Below are 21,661 nucleotides of genomic sequence, written 5' to 3'. Positions count from 1 at the left end.
CACAGAGTAATTTAATAAGACAAATGGTACTCAAGTCTTTTCATTGCTGAATCCAAATTTAGCTGCACATGGCTCTAAAGCCCAATACTCAAGAGACCAGATTTTTTATTGGAAAGGAATATGAACTTTATTCAGGACGCCTGCCACCTGGGGAGAAGGAGGACTCTTGTCTAAAGGCCAACTCCAAGGTTTCTGCCTGGCCTGGGGATTTTTAAAGAGGTTTAGGGTAGTTGATCAGTACAGAAAGTGCAGGGGTCTATAACAATTCTAGATTACATGCAGACTTGATGGTGCCAGCTGTAGACATTATCTCAGTGCTCCATGGTCTCGCTGGCATTGAGGGTGGGGTGTGTAAAAAGGGGCCTGTCTCCTGTTTTATGACTGCAGAAGTACCCTGTTCTTTCTAAGAAAGAATGCATAATCTATGGATACACAAAGGAAAGTTAGTCAATCAATCATGTGATCTAAGGGCATTTGCTAAAGTTTAGACTACTAGGTTTTTGCCAAAGAGGCTGAGGTAGCTTCATTTTGATCATTGAATAATGAAAGAAATAAAAAAACAAACAAACAAAAAAAAACAAAAAAAAAAAACCCAGGACATAGTATACATGAATTAATAGTGTAAGTAAAGGGTACAATTGCTGGATGTGTTTCATAAAGTCTTGAGAATAAAATTTTAGTTCCTAAAAAGTTTAATGTTGCTTGTTAAAGTATATTTTTTGCCAATAAATTGTTAGATTAATAGTGGATTAACAAATTTTTGCAGCAATATTATTTCTTAATAATTTACACCTGAATCATTTATAAATGAAATGTCTTCAAAGAATTAACATATAAGTTTTGAAACCACATCAAATCATTCTTTAAATGGCTTGTAACAGTAAATTCTTAGGCGTCGGTTTATGCAGTCTCTGATATTGACTCCTTGAATACATTTATAATTTGGAAATGAAGGGATTTAATTATTTAAATGGTATTAAAAAGTGATTTTTAAAGAATAAGCACTGTCAAGCTAACAACAATAGACTGAACAAAGATTATTTGAATTATCAGTGTTGGAGTGTGAAAGTTTTTATGATAGTATTTAAATTAGAAATGTTAGTGACATTCTTAAGATCTGTTTCAATAACAGGACTTTTGTTTTTGTTTTTTGGGGGATTTTTCTTTTGAAGTTTAAGACATTTATTTCTAGTTCATGAAAAGTCTGAAGAGAGTTGGCTCACTTCACAAGGCAGCCCTCCTTCTCCATGTAGGACTCTGCAATGTAGACTGTTCCCTTTTCTTTCTACTATAGCAAGTGGCTTCCAAGATCATTCTGGCAGGGCAAGAGAGATTATACAGAATTTACTCTGTTCTTCTCTGCCTTAACTTAGAAGTGATATATACCTCTTCCATTTATCACGTATTTGCCAGAATTAACTAAGTTACAAGCAGCTGGGAAACAGAAGGAGCAAGAGAATGTTCCTAGATCAACAGGTATTTGAAAGAAAAAGAATCAGGGGAAAGTAGTAGTAAACATGAGGAAAAAAATACAAAAAAATCCAAGAGTAACCCATTCTTCTTCTTCTTCTTCTTTTTTTTTTAATGTTTTATTTATTTTTCAGAGAGAGAGACATAGTTAGAGCAGGGGAGGGGAAGAGGAAGAAGGAGGCACAGAATCCAAAGCAAGCTCCAGGTTCTGAGCTGTCAGCACAGAGCCTGATGTGGGGCTTGAACCCATGAACCACAATTTCATGACCTGAGCTGAAGTCGGATGCTTAACTGAGGGAGTCACCCAGGTGCCCCAAGGGTGACCCTTTCTTAAGTAATTCTGTATCAAACCATTGTTGTACATTGTTTTCCTTCAAGAAGTTTTATGTTTTAGGTCAATCAGTGTGTCTGTGTATCACAGAATATTATTGAGTTTTGATAATATAAAGAGAAAATATCCCAAGGAGATGGTATTATTAATACCATTATCAATTTAATTTTGTGATGAATGATTTTGAAACAATAATTTTCAGTAAATTTCTTAGTAAAGAAGCTTAAAAATCAGATATTCTCCACCTCCATTTAATTGCTCTGCATTTAATTAAAAAAATGATTTTTGAGCATTTACTGCATAATTCAACAAACATGAGAATCAGTACCTACTAACACGAGGTACTGGACTTACAATAATTACTAAGACAATATACAGCCTATTTCTGTATTCTAAGTAGTCCACCCCAGAAAGACAGTGCTTGTGTAGATACCTAAGCGATCTTTGAGAACTTGAAACATGATTGGGGAAATAGATATAAAAGTTATTATGATGCAGTTTAATAAGTATGAAAATAGAAGCATAGGATATATGGAGAAGTGGGAAGAGATGAGAAAAGTGACAATATGAGAAAGGCATCTTGAGAGGATATTTTTCTGAGGACATTCTTTCAATCTAAATGGGAATTTCAGTGGTTGGAGGAGCAGAAAAAGAACATTATGATACTTTCTTTTACTTGGATAGATAAAGTTTCATGCAAAAAAAATGCATTTGTGGCATCTTTTTTTTTTAAGTTTATCTAATCAACATGATAAGAGAACGTGATCAAAACCTAGAACCAGGAAGGTTTCCAGTCAAGAAGCCTAAATAAGAAACGGATATTATATGGAAGATTTCATGGGAAGATGCTAACAGGGGTTTTCACTGAGCATCACACACAAATTCCCAATTAGATCTAAGTGTCTCCTTCCTCATATTTCTCTCAATTTCTCTCTCTCCAGCTATTACCTCATAACTTTGTCTTCTCTTTAATCACACAGCACTGAAAAATCTACTTTATTCTCTTAGCAATTCATCTCTCATACTCTGGTCTTCTTCTCAACAAAGAAGAACATAAAATCTGATTTATCCTAAAACATGTTCCTCAGATAAGTAGTTTATCTAGTTTTTTTAAATATAATAAATATGTTTCTTTTGAGGAGCAAATAATAGCACTAAGGAAAAAAAAATACTCCATACAGTTTGCAAGCAAGCTTAAATCTTGTAAATTTTATTCTGAAGATAGAACAATGTAGAATTAAAGATACAGATTTACGGGTGCCTAGGTGGCTCAGTCGGTTAAGCACCTGACTTCATCTCAGGTCATGATCTCATGGATCTTGGATTTGAGTCCCATGTTGGGATGTGTGCTGACAGCTCAGAGCCTGGAGCCTGCTTTGGATTCTGTGTCTTCCTCTCTCTCTGCCCCTCCCCTGCTCATTCTCTGTCTCTCTCTGTCTCTCAAAAAAAAAAAAAAATGTTAAAAAAAAAACCCTTAAAAACAAAAAGATACAGAGTTAGTGTCTAAAGATAAATAAAGCCAGACACAAGTTAACGTGGTAAGGGCATGCTTTAATCAGTAATATACTATTGCAAAATGTAAGAAGACCAGTATTAACCAAAGTCTGATTTGTACCGAGGTGACTGACTTACAGAGAATGAGTGGAGTAAGCAGGGGAAATAAAATGAAAAATTACAGAGTTGGTCATTATAAATTCCATTAGGCCAGCTATGTCTGCTAGCTGACAAATATGAAAGTTAGGATTCCCTTCTCCCTCAGAGACTGATGGTTACATTTCAAAGGCTCTCAGGTTCTTGAGAAAGACACTCTTGAGTTTTAGGAGATACATGTATATTAAAAGAGATTGAGGAAGGATTCATAATTGCAAGCTCTTTTTAGTAAATGCTCTAAGAAAGAGTTGTCAGGGCTTATCAACAAGTGTTGCCTGGAATATACAGTAAATTCTTTTGGCGGGCTTCAACCTTCTCAAGCAGGTACTTTAAGGGGATCTAGGGTCATTCTAGGAATGCTGCCTTGATCTTTTAGAAAAGAGGCTAGGGGCGCCTGGGTGGCGCAGTCGGTTAAGCGTCCGACTTCAGCCAGGTCACGATCTCGCGGTCCGTGAGTTCGAGCCCCGCGTCGGGCTCTGGGCTGATGGCTCAGAGCCTGGAGCCTGTTTCCGATTCTGTGTCTCCCTCTCTCTCTGCCCCTCCCCCGTTCATGCTCTGTCTCTCTCTGTCCCGAAAATAAATAAACGTTGAAAAAAAAATTTAAAAAAAAAAAGAAAAGAGGCTAGTGTTTGTTTAATTCTTTAACGTGACAGGAAGTAAATGAAATAATTTGTGCTGAGAGTCTACATTTTTTTAAGTTTATTTATTGAGAGGGGAGAGGGGCAGAGATGGGTGGGGCGGAGAATCCTAAGCAGGCTCCACACTGTCATGGAGCCCCACACCAGACTTGTTCCCATGAACCAAGAGCCGAAACCAAGAGTCAGATGCTTAACCGATTAAGCCACCAGAAGCCCCAAGTCTCTATAGTTTTTAAAGGTCAAAGTTGAGGCTTAGTCCAGAAAACGGCTCAGAGGAGCCTGGCTAAGAGAGAACCTTTGTTAGGGGTCACAGGATAGTGCTTATAGTTGGAGTCATGAGCCAGTTTATATTCACTAAGAGCCTTGGGGATTACTCATAATGGGAAATAGGAAGAGAGAGTAGTAATAGATATATAGAGAGACAGACAAGAATGTATATAATCATGAAAGTAAAGCTAGGAGAGAATTATGGGAAGAAAGAAAAAAAAAAGAATGAGACACTCTGAAGGGTGACATATAAATCACCAAGACATCACTGAAATGTGCCAGGAAGAACAAAAGGCCAAGCTAAAGTTGTGTTAGATAAATTTGGTCCATGATTCTTTCTCTTCCTCTGATAATCTTCCATTTTCTGAAGTGAAGTGCAAGAAGTAACTTGAGGAATGATCCAGCTTTAGAAGATTAGAATGGAGGTATAAAAAAACATATAACTTGAGGCTGGTAATAAAGACATCATTAAAATGGTGGATTATGTTGTTCATTTTTAGTGGGCCACCTATCATAGGTGAGTACAGTAATTATTTGTATGATGAAAGACAGATGCCATGTTCTAACTTTGGAGTGTAAACAAATGTTAGGTTTGTTATTATAACAAAGTTTAGTTATAATGAGAACTCTGACAAATAAGAAGGAAAAGATGAGACAAGATGACAGCAGAGTTGAAGCCCAGAGATGGGGTTTTTGATGTGATTCCTATTGAGTAGGGAAAGTCATGAGGGTTGAGAAATGCTGAGGATTAATAAATAAACTATCTGATAAATTTAGGTCACGGAGGTTTATGAGGATGGATATGAGGGGAGAAAATGGAGACATTTTAAAAGTTTATTCAGAGATGATTGTAGAAATTAATGCTTGTGAAAAATAGAAATGTTTAAAATAAGTTTCATAGACTTATTATGATTTCATTAAAGTGTAGGTGTATGGACTGCCTAAGTAGCTCAGTTGGTTAAGCCCCAACTTCGGCTCAGGTCATGATCTTGTGATTCATGAGTTAAGCCCCGCGTTGGGCTCTGTGCGGACAGCTTGGAGCCTGGAGCCTGCTTTGGATTCTGTGCCTCCAGGCCTCTCTGCCCCTCCCCCGCTTGCTCTCTGTCTCTCTCTCTCTCTCTGACTCTCTCTCTCTCAAAAATGAATAAACATTAAAAGAAATTTTGAAAAAGTAGGTGTAAATTTGAAGATATTTTAATTAAAATGCCTATGACTTAAATGTGATGATGTAAACTTGTTCAGAAAATTACATGATCACATGTACCTCCTTGAATTTTTGTATTTCTTAAAACCTGTACTATGTAATTTGGCATTTAATTAATAGCATGTTAGTGGGGGAAAAAAGGTTTTTCTTCTAGTAGATTCTAGGGTCCTCCTTTTTGTATGTTTTCCTCTTTATAGTGCTAGGGATATAGTAAATATAATTCTCTTTGCTTATAATTGAGATATTTGCAGGAAATTTAACACTGTTTTTATTTTTTTTAAACATTTGTTAAGTGTGTTTACATTTATACACTTTCAGTCCATTTAAGCATGTTTTTTTTTTTAATTTTTTAATGTTTATTTTTTAGAGAGAGAGAGAGAATATGCAGGGGAGGGGCAGAGAGAGAGGGAGACACAGAATCCAAAGCAGGCTCCAGGCTCCAAACTTTCAGCGCAGAGCCTGACATGGGACTCGAACCCATGAGCTGTGAGATCATGACCTGAGCTGGAGTCGGACACTTAACCAACTGAACCACCCAGGCACCCCTCCATTTAAACATGTTTAAAGTCAATTCTATTTATTTAAACCACATTTCATTGGGGGATATCTACTAAGGTGAGCCTTTTATATTTCAGAATGATATTTTTAGTTGGTAGGCTAACTGGCTTTTTTTTTTTTTTTTTTGCATTATGGTATTTTGATATTGTGTACATACAATATATAGTATCTTTATATAATTACCGCATTATTTGTATGTAACACAATTCTGAATATATCGCACAGTTTTTAAAAGATTAGAGAACAGGGGCGCCTGGGTGGCGCAGTCAGTTAAGCGTCCGACTTCAGCCAGGTCACGATCTCGCGGTCCGTGAGTTCGAGCCCCGCGTCGGGCTCTGGGCTGATGGCTCGGAGCCTGGAGCCTGTTTCCGATTCTATGTCTCCCTCTCTCTCTGCCCCTCCCCCGTTCATGCTCTGTCTCTCTCTGTCCCAAAAATAAAAAAAAAAAAAAAAAAAAAAAAAAAAAAAAAAAAGATTAGAGAACAATATCCCTTTATTTTAATATAATTCCTGATATCTTTTCCTACTGAGTTCAATGCAAAACACTATTATTTCCTAGAGATCAAATATTCTATCCATCTCTTAAGTTCCTTTCTATTTCCAGTACTAATTTCCATCCTTTTTCTTTGCAAAATTTGGCCATAGAGAATGTAGATTTTTTCCATGATCCCCATCATCTGGAATAAACTTTCTCTATTTTCTGCTTCATAACTGCCTATCTTAAAAAAAAAATCAGTTCTATTCAGTCTTTACTTCCTTTCCTATGTCTCTCTATCCTCATTTCTTTCTGTAGAAAAATTTAATATTTTCTAATTGTCTAATTCTCCAGTAGTCCCACCTCTTTCCACCTAAAAAATCATCAAATATTTACATTATCAGCCTACAAGTAATACTAAGACTCAAACATACAGTAAGTGGTTCAGATGGTTGAACTTATTCCAAGAAATGATGAATAAATAATCTGAAGACCAAGTTCTTATAATAAAGAAAAAATTATATTGACATATATAGATTATGTCGTCTTAGAGTTCAGAAACCCACTCCTAAAATAAGTGTTATTTCTACTATTCTACTTGTTGGAAAATGGTGATGATAATTTATCCAATGAAGCATCATCATTGCTAAGCATAAGTGAATTTATTATTGTTATTATTATTATTATTATTATTTATGTATTATGTATTATTTATTATTATTCCCACATTACAAACAAGGAAATGAAAATACAGAAAAGTTCAATGAATTGCCCATGGTCATCTAGCTGGTAAGTGATAGTGCAGGGATTCAAAGCCATTATTCAAATCCAGAGTTTTTGCTCTTACTTATTATTATACATTTCTCCAATATTCTAGGTCTCGAGCATATAAGAATTAAAACATTAATATGCAGATCCTGCCTTCAGTGGATTAATGTAATAGGAATTCATATTGATTAACTACACAAATAATTTCAATTAATTTTTCTGTGCCCGGGACTTTGTTCAGTTGTTGGGGGATACATCTAAGAATAAGCCCGTCATGTTCCCTGCTTATTCTCATGTCCTGACAGAGAAAAAGACCACAAATACCAAGGGGCCAAGAAAGAGAATATATAAGCACACAGATGGTATTTACTTCTATGAGAATAGATCAAATAAGATAGGAGAGAGTAGAAAAGGAAGACTTTAAATAAAACCTTAGGTAATACCTATATTTAGCAAAGGATCCTGGGAAGGAGATACCAGTGAGACACAGAAGACAGTTATATTGAAAAGAGCATGTCAAACAAACAAAAAAACAACTCCTAAAAGGGTTTCAAGAGGAAGGCAGTCAACTGCTAAGTAACTAGATAAGTTAAAAAAAAAAAAATGTGCATTGGATTTAGTGATAGAGAAGTTGCTGGTTATCTGAAAAAGAGTAGTTTCAGTGTAGTTGTAAAAGAAGTCAGATGGATGATCCAGTAAAATGGGAGGCCTTTATGTTGTCAGAAGGAGCAGAGAAAACAAAAAGACCAGTACCCTTGATAAAGAGCACAAGTAGTGCACTTCCCTGTTACAGGAAGACTTTCATTTGTCTTAAGGGAAGGGGGCAAGATGCAATGCAAATGGATCTATAGATCTGGTGACAAGCTAAGAGCTATGTTTCTGATGAATTTAATATCAATGCAAAGTGCTTTGGAAATCTTGTACCTAATTTAATTGATTCCACATTTTTTTTTCTGTCTAATTTTGTGTTTTGTCAAAGGTTAATAGTATCTATTTAAAATATTAACAGTGAAATGGGACAACTGAGTGTCTTAGTTGATTAAGCATCTGACTCTTGATTTCAGCTCAGGTCATGATGTCGTGGCTTGTGAGTTTGAGCCCGGCACTGGGTTCTGTGTTGACAGAGTGGAGCCTACTTGGGATTCTCTCTCTTCCTCTCTCTCTTCCCCTCCCCCACATGCACACTCTCTCTCAAAATAAATAAATAAACTTTAAAAAATATTAACAATGGTACTCCCCATAAGTTAAAAAATTATGAAATAGAAAGATTACTATGACATTGATTCCTTAAATTTATCCACTTGATAATGTAAATGAATTTATACTCTTAAATTGCTAATGTCATTATATCTACAATTATAATACTTAAACATTTGTATTCTTTCTATTTTTGAAAGATTGGTTTCTTAATTTGTTAATCCCATAGCTTTTCCTTGGATTCCTGATAACAAAAGCTTAAAATCTGAAGGCAAATTAGTATTCAGATTCATATTATTCTATGAAGCATTTGACCAGCTACTTACCATTGAAAAGATAGCCCCTCAAAAAAGACATGTTGCTATATATCTTTGCTTAGTTCTGTGCTCCTGTAAATGACTATTTTATCTTTTCTGAAGGGGAAAAACTATTATATATTAAAAGCTTTTAAAAGGAAAAGGGACTTGGAATCTAAAAATCAAGATAAATTACTATTCTTGATTTTCTAAAGCCATTAAAACATCTAGTTTATTACTTAAACATATTTGTACTAAGTGTTACAGTGATTCAGAAAACAATTATTCAATTTCAATTATTTTTAGATAGCTTAAAAACAGTGGATTGAGTTATTTACATATGATATGTAAAGAAACAAATTTGGCATCAGAATATGGAAGGTTAGCTTGTACTGAGTCTCATATGTTTAAGCTCAATTATTGGATACAATAGCTTTAAAAGTTCAAGGACTAGCAGAGCAGCAAAAGGATGCCTGGAATAACATTTCCTCTACTCGACTCCACAGAAATCCATCAATAAGATGGAATGAAAAAGACAAAACCAATAATTTTGCTGTGATCAGAATGGCATGGAAGGGATGACATTGATTCAAGTCAAAGTGAAATCAAGATCTGAAATTACAAACTATGGGGTTATTAAAAAGCAAACAAGCAGACAAAGTAGGCTGAAGGCATAATCAGGCAGGAGATAATGGTTGTAGAACATGGGAGAATACTGAAGGAGTAAGTGAGAGACTGAATCAGAAGCAAAGTGATGTAGAAAAAGAATGGCAATCAGTAATGTTAGATCAGATAGCTGAAGAAGGAAAGACAAAGATGAAAGAAGAAAAAAATAAGAGGAAGAAGAGGAAGAGAAAGAGGAGGAGGAAGTGGAGGAAAAGAAAGGAGAAAGAAGAGGAGAGGGAAGGAGGATGGAGAAGGATAAAGAGAAGAAATACATACAGTGATGGCTGAATAAAATGTTATGCTTCTGGTGTAGAAATCAACATTATAACTGCTATTAACTGAATTCAATTTAGAAGGCTCAAAGATTATCAGAAGTACATGTATGTGTTCTGTCCAAATGATTGTATTTACCACATATTATTTAACTAAATGTGTACAGTTGACAAAGGTACAGCAAATACTTTTTCTTGAAAGTATTAATCACCAAAGAATAGCTCCTAAGCTGGACCTAATGTTACATGTTACATTTCTGTTAAGGACCCATGTATACTTGTACTATTTCTAGATACCCAAAGCCTTCACCTCTTTTTTTTAAATTTTTTTTAATGTTTATTTATTTTGTGAGAAAGAGGGAGAAAGAAATGTGGGGGAGGAGCAGAGAGAGAGGGAGAGAGAGAGACTCCCAAGCATGTTCAGCACTGTCACACTGTCAGCACAGAGGCTGCGTGGGTTCGAACCTAAGAACCCTGAGATCATGACCTAAGGCAAAATCAAGAGTCAGATACTCAACCAACTGAGCCACCCACGAGCCTCCAAATCCCTTATTTCTATGCCTTTCTCAAGACTCTGTTTTTGAAGTTGTTTCTCATCTTTTCTTCTGCATAAAAAAATGCCCACATTTTATGTCCCATTAAAAATAATAGGATATAATAAAGTACATATCATAACATATCATTCATAAATTAGTACGTTATTCTCTGAGGAGTATTATTTGCCAAAAGTACATAAGCAGTGAACAGGTGTAGATGGCCTTACATCAAGGGAATGCATATCTAATGGTGGATCTTGAAAAATTGGGGCTTAGTTTGGGTAAGGCCTTTCCTTTTTTATATGATATTGAGAAATTATTGTCTGTTCATAAATGAATTGCTGTTGAGATCATTTTGTATTGTATGAAATAATTGAGGGATATGTTGGATCTTATCCAGACATCTGGAAATGGGCAGAGACATGTTTCTCAAGAATGTTTCCTTAGTGACTTTGGCCTGAGGATTTACTTCATTCTCACAAAGGAAGAGAGTATTGGTTCCAAGTGACTTTCTTGTTATATTTCTCAAAGAAAGGCTGTCCATAGGTCTCCCAGCCTTTCCCTGGAGGGTGAAGTATGATATACCTGAGTGTTTAGAAACCTTGAAGTTTATGTTTTTCCTGGAAGCTCTAGGCATTCTAATGTTAGTTTAATCTTACTTGAGTCAGTGCTTGTCTCCAGTTACTCCTGAAGGAATGACGATAATTAACCATATGCTCATAGTTTTCAGGCTTCCATCTCTTTGCTTCCAATAGTGGTGAAATAAGATGAAGGCATATATTGAGACAGGTCTGATTTTATAAAGTTTTCAGTTGAGTCTTAAGTTCAGGAGGAAATTAGGATCTTTAAACCTGAAAACACATGCACACACACACACACACACACACACAATGAGTAAGATTAAAGAAAAAAAAAAAAATACCCTGTCACCTACAAGCTTCAAGCTGTTTCAACCTGCTTCAATACTCCCTTAAGGCAAATTGTTCCTTTTTTCTGGCAAACCCAAGTAAATAGTCCTGTTTTGTTATGCAATGTAAAGCAAATAGTGTTTTCTAACTTGAAATATTTTTGGCACTCTGGTTCCAGGGAATTAAAACCACTTTGGGGATAATAGTAAGTACATGTCTTTGTTAAAGATAGATTGCAGGATAGCAAACAAGTTTGCTTTTGGGAAAAAAAAAGTGTTTTAGTAAGTAGGATAATGAGGACAAAAGAGTACTAAAAAGCAATTCCCCATTCATACCCTTTGAATGGGTTGTATCTTCTAGTAAGAGGGATGAGGGCTTGAGGTTAAATAATCCACATTCTTGAAAGATAAGTTTATTGCAATGCTTTGGGCACAAAAAGAGTCAAATTCAGGTGGTCTAGCATGGAGCAATTGTATAGATCTGTCCATTCCCTGGAACTCACATCATTAATGGCTATTTGGGTTGGCATCTTCTCTCCATTCTATATCTAGTAGTTATTTTTGTGTTTAATAGACTATTAATTTTGACTTATTTATTTATTGCTTGCCATATTACTGACCTCTTGAGTTTTTCAACAGATTCTTTGTTTTCCAGGTATTTAGTCACAAAAAATATTTTTTCCCAGTGGAATTGTCCCTTGTTTAAATTTGTAGAATGTCGTATAGATTTAGATTTTTTTTTTAACTTTTGAGAGAAAGAGAGAGATCTCGAGCAGGGGAGGGTTAGAGAGAGAGGGGGAGACCAGAATCCAAAACAGTCTCCAACCTCTGAGTTGTCAGAACAGCCTGACGCAGGGCTCGAACCCAGGAACTGTGAGATCATGACCTGAGCTGAAGTCGGACACTTAACCTACTGAGCCACCCAGGCACCCCTTTTTTTTCTTTCTTTCTTTTTTCATTTTTAGTTTTCAGTAAATTAAACTAGTAAAAAAATGTTGAGCTTTTTAAAAGTTAAACAATATAAGAACATAAAGATGCATGGCAAAGCATACAGCATGCTATAGTTTAGGTGTGATCAGGGTTGACACTCTAAATTATTTGACAGCCTGTAGTGGGCTATCCTAAATTTGAAAGAATATCAGAAAGTTCAGATCATACTCTGACCAATACCCTGCATTGGTACATATGAGTCTTGGTATGTGATTTGTTAATGAATGGATTTTATAATCTGAGAAAATAAAAATGAAAGCCTGTGTCTAAAAGATATCTTAGATAATCATTTTGTTTTATTTATTAATGTGGAAAAAGAGAAATGTCTTCAAGCCAGAAGGTGGTAGTCTAATTTACAGTGAGCGAGCTACATTAAAATCTATTACAATCAGTTCCTGACTTGTGTAGTTAGAAAAGGGAAAATAACCCACATAGTTAGTCATTTGTAAAAGCATTTTAGTAAGGTAGAGTCAAGAGAAATTAGCAGGTATTTTAATTTCCTACAGTATCCTCACTGGCTAACAATGAAACTACATCCATTTTTGTCCACTGACATTGTATGCAATGTCTAGCAACCCTGTGGCTAGACTCATAATAGAAATATAAGTATTTATCAAATTAGAACTTAAATTTACCCAATTTATTGATGCCTATTCTCATATTATTTTATGCATTTCCTTCAAGACAGCTCCAGATGCCCTTTGATCACTCATATACCAATTCATCTATTTAAAGTTTCTAAACTATTTTCAGAATTGTGGAACCATCAAAAAAAGCTCATACCAATTAGCAGTTCCTTTTTATTCTCCCTAACCCCAGACAACCATTCTCTCCCTTTATGCTCCCTAAACACAGACAACCTCTAATCTACTTTATGTCTTTAAAATTTTCACACAAAGGAAATTATAGAATAAGTGGTCTAATGTGACTTGCTTCTTTGACTTATTCTACTATTTTCATGGTTCATCCATGTTTTAGCTTACTTTAGTACTTCATTTTTTATTATTGCTGAAAAATACTCCATTGTATAGATGTACCACAATTTACTTAATCTCTTCATCAGTTGATTGACATTTGGGCTATTTCTGGTTTTGGATATTACAAATAAAACTGCAATGAACATTTATTTGTGTACATGTGGATGTACGTTCTATTTTCCTTTGGGTATGAACCTACCAGTGAACTTGCTTTGTCAAATGGCAATTATATATTTAACATTTTGAAAAACTGCCAGACTGTTTTCCAAAGCAGCTGCACGATTTTACATCCCCACTAGCAGTGTACGAGGGCTCCAGTTTCTCTACTTTTGCTAAAACTTATTATCTTTTTAAATTACAGTCATCATAATGGATGTGAAGTATGATTTTGATTTCATTTCCCTGATGGCTGCTAATATTGAACATGTTTTATGTTTTATCAGCCATCTGTATACCTTTATTAGTGCCTGGGTTGAAAATTGAGACTGATTCTCTGTCTTTAGATCCTGCAGACAAAATTGGGATGCTTTATACTACTGACATAATTACAAACAGCAACCTTTCTGATACTTAATGGCTTTAGTAAATAAGCCAGTAAGTAAGAGAATAGTACGCTTTCAACAGGAGAGGCCATTATGATGCTTTGCAGTTGTAGCATATCCTTAAGATTTATTTTCTGTTAATTTGGCTACATAATTTAATTTTGTTCCAGATGAATGACAATATTTTGTTCATGTAGCTCCCTCCCAAAAACATCCTTCATTGCCTTTCCCATTTTGTAAGCTCTTATCCCAAACATTGAAAAGATAAGACTGAGTTGTCCCTTCTTTAGTGGTGAGGAGATGAAGGTATGTTCTCCATGAAGTCCTCTGGGTAGCTGTCAGAGTAGCTGTGAGTGTTACTGTGCCAGGCTAGTAGGATCAATTTCCTTGCCCATTTCTGGGGAAATTAGAATCCAGGAAACTAACTATAGCCATGGTTCTGAGTTATTTTGCCTGCCTTGTATCTTGAATGAACTGACCTTCTCTCCTTACTTCTACAAAAATGTATAAGGACCTCATTCATGCCTAACCAAACTTAATTCCCAGCTCAAAGGACGATGGGAGGGAAGGGGAACTCTTTCACTTTTTTTTTTTAAGTGCACGGGAATGGTAGTATTTTTACTTAGTTATGCCTCACACTTTCAGTATAATTATTTTGCTGAGGAAAGAGTATGGAACTGAAAAAAATAGAACTGTTATAGTTACTCTTTTTTTTTAATTATGCCTATCCTACATCCTTGAGTTCTAAAGGATGTTTAACTTTGTTTAATATTTTAGAATAGATAGGCATTTTACTTTAATTTTCAAACTACATATTATCTGCCAGGACCAATAACTCAAAGTTCTTATTCTACCTGTTCAACTGATTCAGGAACCTTAGTGTTCAAATTCACACATAGACATACACACACACACACACACACACACACACACAGACAAACACACACAACCCCACATTGTGTGAAAGCATCATAAAAATGACATGAATGCCTTGTTATCTCAATGGAATATTTTTCATGAATTTTAATTTTATGTATGTCTTTATTTGGCTATTAGTTCATGACAAGTACAATTTTTATAGAGAGATACCGTTTTGAGAAAAAATACATTCTGAAATACTTTAAAATGTAGCAGCAGATTATGACTAAGGGTACTGACAGGTTGTCATCTATTACAAAAATAAGATGAAAGAGATTGTACCTGGACAATATGGTGTATTATGTACTCCAGTAAACCTGGAACTATGTCAGCAATGGAAAAGAAACATCCGCTTCATCTCAGTGGTGATACCAGGCTTTTTTTTTTTCTGATATAGCAGGGAAAAAGTGGCCGTGAAGATTTGTCAAAGGCAGTAGACAAAGGACAATACAGAATGAGGGTAGATGAATGGTTCTGATTTGCATGGACTTTTTTAGAGCTATGCTCTTTCTCTGTGAATGGTGCAGGAGCGAAATTCTGTTCACACTACTAGTAGAGTTAGCTTCATTTCTGACATGATTTGAAAGTGTAAAAAATACAAAACAGGGCACCTGGGTGGCTCAGTCAGTTGAGCATCCAACTCTTAGGCTTGAGTCATGATCTCACGATTCATGAGTTCGAGCCCACATTGGACTCTATGCTGATGGTGCAGGGCCTGCTTGGGATTCTCTCTCTCTCCCCACTCTCTCTGTCCCTACCTCGCTTGCATGCTCTCAGTGTCTCTCAAAATAAATAAATAAACCTTAAAAAAATTGAAAAAAAAATACAGTGGAGTGGATGATTTTTTAATAACTGAAACACCTTTGACCATTACCAACCTCCCACATACTCACCTCAAGTAGAAACACCATATGATTTCTATAAAGATTTTATTGTGATTATGTATAAGAATTTTTCTCCATCATCTCTGGCCTAGGTTTCCATACAAATCACCCACATCCATCTCTTATAAATTGTTCTATTGAATATATGAGAGGAGGCCACTCATAGTAACTGACTGGTTATACAATTCACCTGGAATCAGACCAGCTGAAACTAATGAGTTGATTGTTTGGATCCAGCTTTGTGTGGATTGAGAATAGGTGATAGGGGCTGTGTACTCATCTCTAAATGGTATTGTGAAAGAATACAGGCTTTTGAGAGTAGATGAAACCGTGTAAAACATCTTTAACTCCATCAGTCCTGTGACCATCTTAGGACAAGACGAAGAATAAAACAAACTTCACAGAGTAACTTTACAGATAAAGTGATGTATGCAAAACAGCACAATTCCTAGCAGAAAGGCAATGCCCAGTAAATGGTAGCTGTAGTATTATTGTTGGTGGATTTTTTCTCTCTTGTGTGCAAGAAAAACAACAACGAATAAGAAAACTTAATCACCTTAAAGAAATCTAGTTCAAAACACTTTAATATGGTTTGCACTCCTAATAAGTCCTATTAACCATCCAACTACACATCTTAAACCTGTAAAAAACCCTTTTTTATCTACCTATTTTTAGAAGAAGTGAATAATTCCTTTCTGAGATTCTTTGAGAGAAAAACAGAAGAAAAGCTCTGCCTGTTATAATTTTAATTTCTTAGCATGACTGCCAAAGCTATATATATTCTTCCTGAAATTAAGCAAGCTAAGAATAATAACTGAGGAAAACAGACAACATGAAGGGAAAACTGTAATAATTTGGTTATACTAAAAAAGGTACTCAAAGCACCTCTGAAAAATAAAACAGCTATCTTGTGTTATCCAAGTAATTTGGAACACAGTTTTAAGAAATAATTACTCTTGTTTTTCACATTGTCACTTTTATGTATTGAAATCTACATACTACCATTTATGTTTTCTGGCAACATTTAAAGCACACCTTAGCTGGTAATTTATTTCATTTTCTTTTGTTTTTATATCACATTAGTTGAATTGAGTCTAAGAACTTACTACATTAACATCCTAAAAAAGTCTCTACCGTTGTTTGATAGTTGGAAGCGTGATGCTGGGCTTGTCTTTTTGATATTGTTGTAGTTTTTTATATGTTTACTTTTACTTTATGTCTTCAGATATAGTTTTAAGATAAAATTCATTATGGTTGTGCCTTGCAGGTATCTCTAACACGATTTTCAAAAGCATGTCTAAATTGTTGCACACTGTATACATATTGAAAGTTATGAAAAAAAGAGACACCGTTTTCTTAAATAAAAATCAATTGCTTAATTGAGTTTTTTAAGGGAGAGGGGTGAAAACATTCGGTCTTTAATGACATGATTTTACAAAAACTGCTCTTGTGACAAATATACCACTTCATAGCTCAGTTTTCTGTGTGTAGTCAGCTATCATTCGTAGGCATCAAAATTATTCTATTTTTATTCTGGAAAGTGTGTGAAGAAATTATTGCTAAAATTGCATATAGATATACAAATATAGTAAAACCTTGGTTTGCAAGCATAACTTGTTCCAGAAACATGCTTGTAATCCAAAATACTCACATATCAAAGCGAATTTCACAAACCATTGTCTCCCTTGGGATCACCTCACCTTCAGCATCACGTACTACTGGTATTGCAAGGCATCACTTGTTTATCAAGTTTGAATGTGTTAGAAATGTTTGCCTGTTTTGTGGAGCACTAGCAGAACAAGTTACTCACAATGCAAGGTTTTACTGTATATTTTAAATGCCTCTTCTGTCCAAAAACCATGTCTTGTCGGTAAAAGCATAAATTTATTCTTTTCTTTCCCCCATCAGATGTAGGTTCTGTCGAAGGACTTGCTTATCACAGAGCCTGGGATACACTGTACTGGACCAGTTCCACTACCTCATCCATCACCAGACACACAGTGGACCAGACTCGGCCAGGAGCATTTGACAGGGAAGCAGTCATTGCCATGTCAGAAGATGACCACCCACATGTGCTAGCCCTGGATGAATGCCAAAAGTAAGAAACAGTGAATTGTTATTTTTTTCATTATAAGTCAAAGATCATCGAAGTGATGTTAATTTTTAAAAGAATTAACTTTAAAAACACAGGTTTTCTTTGAAGTGTTCTTTTCCCCACTTCATAAAGCTTTTTTTTTTTTTTTTTTTTTTTTTTTTTTTTTTTTTTTTTTTTTGTAATATGAGCATCATAAATGTGAATAATTAGAATCTGGACTTGTGAAGTGCCAGGTATCAACTCGATCAGAATTCGAGCAAAAGCAAATTTAAATGATGAAAGGAAAAATAGAGACAATATTGTGAGGGAAAAGTATATATGAAGAATATATCCATGCATAGCTGATTGAAATGATAAATGTGAAAAAAAATATTCACATGTATTAAAACCTAAAAGGTTTTTGTGTAATTTAATTAAGTAATTTCAATAACTAGGGATCTCTCCAATCGAAATGCAGAGAAAACAAACAACAACAACAAATCTTTGTGTGCAGCTATATTTTCAACAGTAGATACTTGACAACAGACTGAATTGTCCACATGTGTTTGATATTATACTGTGTAGGCGTTTATAGTAATACTTATGAAGAATTCATGACAAAAGAAAATGCTCAGGCTATAATATAGAGTGAATAAAAACTAAGCAAATTAGAAGAAATTCATGTTTCAGGGGGATGCCATAAGGAAGCAATTATACAACAAAGAAGAACAAAGCTTGGGTTATGTAGAAGAAAGATACCCATGTATTTCTACTTTCTTACAATGTTAAGAACATTTGTTAACAACTAGAAAGTCCTTTTGTTCTTAAATTAAACAAATAAAGATCAGACTAATTTGGCTGTCACTAAATAGAAACAGAAGAGCTCTTTTTACATGTGGTAAAAAAAAATGAAGAATAAATAAAACAATTACTGATAAAACTGACCCTGACCACTTGAAAGAAGTGCATAAACTACTCAGTGTGTGAATCACTAAATCCAGACACTTACAGAGCTAGAAGATGAGATTATACAATTTACTTGAAACTTTCATCTCAGAAATGAAGACTCTGAAGGTTGCAAGTTGATTCCCCACACAGCTCCAGTGACAGTTCAGATGGGTACAGCCCTTCTAGTGCCTGGGCAAAGCTAGCTCTGCTACAGCATTGACCTGTCACTATACAGTTTGGTTTTGAATTGACTGCATGGATCCTGACGGTTCACCAGGAGAATCTTAGCACAATTTTAACTGTTCTACAGCTAATCAAAGGGATTTCTTAGACGATTTTGAAATAAACATAAGAGAGATCACTGATAATACTATAAGTGATCAGTTTCATATAGTATTTATTACATAAGCTAAAATTACACTTTCATCTTGCATATAGTGAACTGTAAATTATAATCAAACACACCAACATGTTTTAATTGTAGAATTACATAGAACTAAAGTTTCAAGTATAAAAATATTTTCTCATTATGCCTATCAATGACATTTTCAAATCACTATTGAAAATGTCAGTTAACAGAAATTTTAAAACAAAATCTTAAATTCTGGGTAAAAAAAAAAAAAACTATTTGAGTCCAAAACTTGATTCAGTTCCTACAATCTTAATCACTCAAGCTCTCTGGCCTCTGTTTTATTTTTGAAAAAAAGTTGAATTAAAGAAACACTAATACCTCAGAAATTCTATAATTCTAAAGCCAATAATTTAGGAAAATACTGCAGGTAAACTGTTTATGTATTTAATACTTTATGCATACATTATAAATGCTTTATTTAACTAATGTTTTATTTTTATTCTTTTAAAAGTCAGTGTGTGGATAAAACTGCATAATTTAAGAAAGTGGAATGTCATTTGTTTTTTGCAAATTTACTCATTCATATGACAAAAAATTTTGATACTTGCTCACTTAGAACACTTTTATGCTCCACAGGATAGAAGAAAAGGCTATGAAATATTTTAACAAAGAGCATAGTTGACCCAGCTTTTCTTAATTGGTAGTGGTTATATTTTAAATTAGCAAGTAGAAAGATTTTGTTGTGAATTTGCATATTGTTCAGTAGTAAATATTTGCATAATATTCAGAAACCACCTATTGAAAATTTTGTTGGCTATAATTCTGCATGACCTTTAAATGATTACACATAGGAATAGTATATATGATCTTACTGTAAATATTAAATAGTTTTTTTCTGTCAGTATATATTAAGCATATTTTTTTCAGATATTTAAAGAGGGCTGCCTGTCAACCTCTCCCTCTTTCTCCTTTCTTCAGTTCTTCCTTTCCCTTCTTTCCCTCCTTCTTTCCTTCCTTCCTTGCTTCCTTCCTTCCTTCCTTTGTATCATTCTAAACAGCAATAATCAGTCTTCAAATAAACTCTTAGGGACAGTCTTATAGGTAGAAGAATAGAAAGAAAAAATATTTCAGTAAAAATAAGGATTAGAAACTGGAACTCTATAGACTCTCTACTCTTAACAGTGACTTGTAAAGGCTTCCTGAAACAATAGATTGACAGACATTGATGTAAATCATTCTATAAAATCTGTAAGTAATAGATAATATTTTTAGGGAGTTGAGAATAACCTCTGAAATTCCAAAAGCAATAATGTTATTTATAGAAAAATTACATTGACAAAGAGACAAGAGAAAAAAAAAGAATCTAAAGAAATATAGGAGTTTATTAATTGTATTTCTCTAAAGCATATACAAAGGAGAATGCAAAATTTAAAAGCAAACCAGGAAGGAAAAGAGATATTGATATTTACCAATTAAAGAAAATAAATATAGTTAGGTTAAGAATGATATCTAAAACAATTTACTCAATCTGCTGAAACATGATATTAAAAATTTAGAATACATTTGCAATTCATAGAAAATTTAAGATAACTGTTTTGTGTGTGATTTAAATAAATTCTTACTGTACATCAAACTGACTCAATTTAATTGTTATTTGAGAGAATGTACAAGATAATTATTTCTCAGAAATAGTTTCCAGGTTTTTTTTAAGAAACTGAGAAAAACATATATGCATATATAAATATATATTTCCACTTTTATTTAGACTTTGTTAAGGGTCATAGAATTGAAACAAATCTCTTTGCTTCTTTTTAAATAGCTTGACATCACCATGTTCCTAATGTCTCTATTGTTAATGGAAGTTTTAATATATTATCACAATTTTTATTTTAATTAGCTTAATGTTTTGGACCAACTGGAATGAACAGCATCCAAGTATCATGAGATCCACCCTAACGGGAAAAAATGCTCAAGTGGTGGTCAGTACCGACATACTCACTCCAAATGGTCTCACCATTGATCACCGTGCAGAGAAGCTGTATTTCTCAGATGGCAGCCTAGGAAAAATTGAAAGGTGTGAATATGATGGATCCCAGAGATACGTAAGTTAACTGAGAATTTCTTGATTATAGATTTAAGCAATTATACATTTGAAAGAAATACGCTTTATGCTTGTCTGAAATATGCCTATCAAGGGATTTCAAAATATGGAATTGTTTGAACCAATCCAATTGAATATAAAATGAAAAAGAAGACTGTGGATAATATTTTGAAAAATTTGTTCAAGTGCATTTGCTACCATAGAGACAGTCTAACTCTTACAAACTTTATTCTAGAGAAACAATAACTGAGTTTTTCCTAATTATTAATTGAAATGGAATTGTTAGAGTGATTGCATAAGCTTTATTATTAGTTTTTGTTTGTTTGTTTGTTTGTTTGTTTGTTTTTTAATGTGAAATGAAATTGGTTTGCTGCCCTAGGATAAAAGAACATTGGAAAAGAAGAAAATAATCCTCTTTCTGTGCTTGGGTCCATAAAGCAACCCAAAAAGTTTTGAAGAGAGAAGAATGGGAATCCTTTCATAGTCATGCATGTTCTCTCTTTCCTCTGAGTTCCAAATAATGTTAATGGAACAGTCTTTATGCTGCCCCTGTAGAGCCTTTACAGCAGGTATTTAGGGCCCATAGAATAGTCAGAGTCTAGCGTTTCCCCGCTTACCCTAGTAGTCTTTGGAAGTAGTC

General features: G+C 34.4%; 1 long non-coding RNA gene across 1 annotated transcript; it reads left to right on the top strand.

The window, feature by feature from the left end:
- Window positions 1-17,460: 17,460 nt before the first annotated feature.
- Window positions 17,461-20,879, top strand: LOC116738274. Its single transcript, XR_004344012.1, has 2 exons — window positions 17,461-17,644; window positions 20,818-20,879. It is a non-coding gene; the product is annotated as an uncharacterized LOC116738274 (long non-coding RNA).
- Window positions 20,880-21,661: the final 782 nt, after the last annotated feature.

This window comes from Lynx canadensis, chromosome C1 (genome assembly GCF_007474595.2).
Source record: "Lynx canadensis isolate LIC74 chromosome C1, mLynCan4.pri.v2, whole genome shotgun sequence".
Lineage (NCBI taxonomy): Eukaryota > Metazoa > Chordata > Mammalia > Carnivora > Felidae > Lynx > Lynx canadensis.
Note: the sequence above shows the minus strand (reverse complement) of the source record. Positions and strands in the feature narration are given on the sequence as shown.